General features: G+C 43.4%; 1 non-coding gene across 1 annotated transcript; it reads left to right on the top strand.

Annotated features, from left to right (window-relative positions):
• The first annotated feature begins 4173 nt into the window (after nt 1–4173).
• LOC124094715 (small nucleolar RNA SNORD51) lies at nt 4174–4248 on the top strand. The gene has a single exon (XR_006852308.1). It is a non-coding gene; the product is annotated as a small nucleolar RNA SNORD51 (small nucleolar RNA).
• The last annotated feature ends 238 nt before the right edge of the window (nt 4249–4486 follow it).

Genomic DNA, 4486 nt, shown 5'->3' with positions numbered 1-4486 from the left:
AATATGGTCAAGTTCTGGTGATAACCCTCTTCTAGATTTCAGATTGTTGTTTTCTTATAATATTCTTACAAGTTGGGGAAAGGGCAAGACATCCTCTAAGGTCTCTTTTATTAGCACACAAATCCCATTTATCAGGGCTCTTCAGGAACTCCCTCAGAGCCCCACTGCCACCATGCTTCCCACAAGCCTCTCAACCCCCACCCCCACTCCTCCTGCTCTTGAGGCCAATTGGCTGGGTTGCATGGGCGGAGCCAAAAGAGTCCCCCAATGAGCAGCTCCATGGTCTGAAAGGGCTGGGAAACAGCCCAATGAGCATCATGGCAGAGGAGCCAATCAGCTGGCAGCTGGAAGTTTGCTGGGGCTGCTGGGAGCCAATCATCAGCTGGCAGCTGGAAGTTTGCTGGGGCCACTGTGAGCCAATCATCAGCTGGCAGCTGGAAGTTTGCTGGGGCCCCTTCGGCTGTGGCTCTCAACACTACCTCATGATCTAACATCTCCCGAAGGTCCCACCTTCTAATACAATCATATTGTAGGTTTTACAAATTTGGGGGGAGTACATTCAGTCAATTATATAACTCAGTGTGGTAAGAGCAGTTGAAGTGACTAAGAAGTCTTCTCAAAAGAAGTGACATTCTATCTGAGTCTTGAAGGACAAGGAGAGATTCTGAGAAGCATACAAGTGTTGGGAAGACCTTCCAGGCAGAAGCAACAAGAAGTTCAAAGGCACTGAGGGATGAGTATTGGTGATGGTCACTGGAGAGATCAGGTGTCTAGATGGTGGGATTAGGTCATATTGAGAACTTGAACATCATGATCAAGAGTTTAGACTTTATTTTAGGTTGTCAAGAAGCTTCGAGAAGTAGGCATGGTGTTGGTAAGTAGTTAGTAAATTTCAGTTGTCTTTGCTCTGGGGTCATTGCAAAACCAAAAGTGATCCCACTGTCTCTGCCGAAAAAGCAATGTGCCTATTGAAAATCTGTTTACAAAACCCTTAGAATATAACCTTTCCAGGCATAGTGGCATATGCCTATAATCCCAGCACTTGAGAGGCTAAGTCAGGAAGATCACAAGTTTGAAGCCAGCCTGAACAACTTCCTAGGACCCTGTCTCAGAATTAAAAAAAAAAAAAAGCCTACTATACTTTAGGAAGAATCCTTTTCTTCTATTATAATTCTGGAGAGTCAATATGGTTTGATATTAGTACTTGGGTCTCAAATCCAGTTTATAGAGTTCAGTTATTAAGCTACTCTCTGCTCTGTTTTAAGTGTGTCTCCCCCACATTCACCTGTTGGAAGCTCACTTTCTTAATGCAGTAGATCTGGGAGGAAGGGCCAAGTGGGAGATGCTTGGTCATGGGTGGAGCCCTCATGAATGCATTAATGCTTTTTGTTGAAGGAACAAATTTAACTATCACAGGTTACTTTTTACCATAAGTGCTGAGAAACAAGAGCAAAGGGATGACCTAAAGGTGGAATATATAATCAAAAGGGAAGCAAAGCATAAAAATCTTTCTTGGCTTGACCATATAGAATGAAGAAGCATGTTTGGCAGAGAATGCTGAGTGTGACCAAGTGACCATTGTTGAAGATATCAGTACAACTGCAAGGGAGCCAGGTGCTATTCATCAGACAATGGAACAAGGCCCTGGAGGTATTTTGGAGATCTTCAATGCTGCCTTTCCTATCACAGACTCAGATCACCAGGAGGCAGAGTGGCTTAGGGGTACTAGTCCAAGACTCCATACCCAGGGCCACCTCAGGACTCTGCTCCCTGCATTCTGGTGCAGTGTGGGGAGCTCAAGTGGCCCCAAGCGCAGCTTGTGCCTCCTCCCCAGAGGATCAAGCAGTAAGTCTTGGTGGAGCCCACAGGGGGCATATTCTGCAGATGTTTAGGGTGAAGAGCCATGGAGATATAGTGGCACCACCCAGATTTTGAAGGATGCTCCATCTAGTTGCTTGGGAGTCTAGACAGAAATCTCTTCCAAGAGCAGCATTCCCACAGAATCTTCACTAAAATGCCTCATAGAGCCATGGGAGTAGGGCCACCCTTGGGATTCCAGAATTGCAGAACCACCACCAATGTGCAACACATGCCTGGAAAAGCTGCAGGCACCAGTTGCAACTCCAACCCAAGGAAAACAAGCACAGACTGAGCCTAGCAAAGCCCAGGAGTTGGGGCTGCCCAACATTTGGGGGGCTCAACCCCCAATGTGTCCAGAAGGCTGCATGGAATGATGATTCTCCAGCTTTAAACCTTAATGTTTGCTTTCTTGGTTTTCAGATTTGCTTGGGATGGTTACTCCTATCTTTTGGTCAATTTTTACCTCTTGGAATGGAAATATGTACCCTATGCCTACCCCACCACGGTGTGTCCTGATTAGCCCTCTTTGATTTTGTGATGCTTGCGTTTAGATGTGAAGAATGCAGGCCAGAGAAGGTTGAAAAGGAGTCCGCTGCCCTAACCCACCCACTGATAATAAAGAGGAGAGCAGAGAGGCTGTGAGGCCAGTCAATGCTCTCAAGAAAGAATGGTCAACCCACTTAGCATGGCCTCTTCCCTTGATGATTCAGGCTTCTGGAATTGGCTCACACTCTGGCCTTTTGAGGTAAAAACAGCTGTCATGTATGCAGACGTGTACCCCTTTAACTTACTTACTTACTTACTTATGTCTATATGTATTTATTAAGCAGTACTGGAGATTCCGGGAGTGCTCTGCCACTGAGATACATCCCCAGCCCTTTTATTTTGAGACAGGATCTTGCTAAGTGCGAAGTTGCTCAAGCTGACCTTGAATTTGTGATCCTCCGACCTGGGCTTCCCTAGTAGCTGGGATTACAGGTGTGTACCACTGTGCTGGGTTCCCTTTAACATTTTTAAACAAAACTGGTGATTGCAAAGAACAAAACAGGGATTTCTCTATAGCTACAGAATCTGAGGGCCAAATCTATGCAATCAGAAACACTGACACCTAGTGTTGACACTGAAAAAGGACAGATGGTGAGAGGTATTTGAGAATGCCATGGGTTTTCTTAACTTTAAGCCCCTATACCAACACGGAGGGGGGCGGGGAGACAATTCCAGCCATTTCCAGGCCTTCCCTCACCTCCCCAGGGTCTCATAGGACCAGGATATGAGAGATGAGCCAGGCTTTCCTCTCCTGTTCCTCCTAGTCACTGTTGCTCCCTGGACCCAGAGCTCTTGGCTTCTGTTCTGTGCATTTTAAGAGGTTTACTTCTCATCTCTCTTATTCTCTTTATTCCACCTGCAATTTGAAATCTGCCCACTGTCAAAAAAAAAAGAAAAAAAAAGAAAAGAAAAAGAAAAAGAAAAATCATTCAGGTGCCTCTGGGTGTAGAAGCACCTTTTTGCCTGTAATGTCCCAATGGCTACATTTACAAATGCTTTTTTTAATGAATAAGCAAAATGAAAACATTTAGACCAGAAACCAATTCTGGTTATGAACCTGAAATGTCCCCCCACCCCCTCTCCTTCTCCCTCTCCTGTCAAAAAAAAAAAAAAATTGAAAAATATCCATTAGTTCAGTGTTGTTATAATAGTACATTCTTCTACCCTTTGAAACAAATTTTAAAATGAGAAGCATAGGAAATTTTTGAAAATTTTTGTTTAAATATATCATTTCTGCTGGGCATGATGGCACATACCTGTAATTCCAGTGGCTTGGAAGGCTGAGGCAGGAACACTGCTAGTTTGAGGCCAGCCTCAGTAATTTAGCGACATTCTAAGCAATTTAATGAGAGCTTGTTTCAAAATAAAAAATAAAAAGGGCTGGGGATGTAGTTCAGTGGTTAAGTACCCCAAGGTTCAATCCCTGATACCAAAATCAACCAACCAACCAATCAATCAATTAATCATTTCTTTTAGCAATCAGGGAAACTCTGGTGTTCATGAATGAGATTATCGTATGTATTTGTTGCCTGTAGTCCATTGCTACTATAAGAAACTATAAATATTTCCCAAGTGGGGAGCTCATTTTTTTTAGAGAGAGAGAAAGATAATTTTTTAATATTTATTTTTCAGTTTTCGGTGGACACAACATCTTTATTTTATTTTATGTGGTGCTGAGAATCGAACCCAGCGCCCCACACATGCCAGGCGAGCGCATTACCACTTGAGCCACATCCCCAGCCCAAGTGGGGAGCTCTTAAAAGGAAGAACATTACATGATGAGTAGAATCAAATCATCCCTTGCTGAGCTCGTGATAAATTTGCTTTTTCCTATCAAAAGCTGGGAGAAAAGGGAGAACAAATGAGCTGTGTTTTACAAAAATGGAATTAATACTAGAAGTTACTTGCGATCAATGGCTATGAAAATCTAATTTATTCAGTGGCTCTCTTCTATTTAAAAAGTGCATTGCCTGTGTATTGAGCTCAATGATCTAGGCCCTCGGAAATTAAAGAGTGAACTGTGTCTAAGGAGTTTATGGTTTGTTGAGTTTGCTGTAACCTCATTAACAATTTAGTACAT

The sequence above is a fragment of the Marmota monax genome, unplaced genomic scaffold, assembly GCF_021218885.2.
Source record: "Marmota monax isolate L192 unplaced genomic scaffold, Marmota_monax_Labrador192_F-V1.1 WCK01_AAM20220418_F8-fsc00007, whole genome shotgun sequence".
Lineage (NCBI taxonomy): Eukaryota > Metazoa > Chordata > Mammalia > Rodentia > Sciuridae > Marmota > Marmota monax.
The sequence above is the reverse complement of the archived record's forward strand: the minus strand, read 5'-3'. Positions and strand labels throughout refer to the sequence as shown.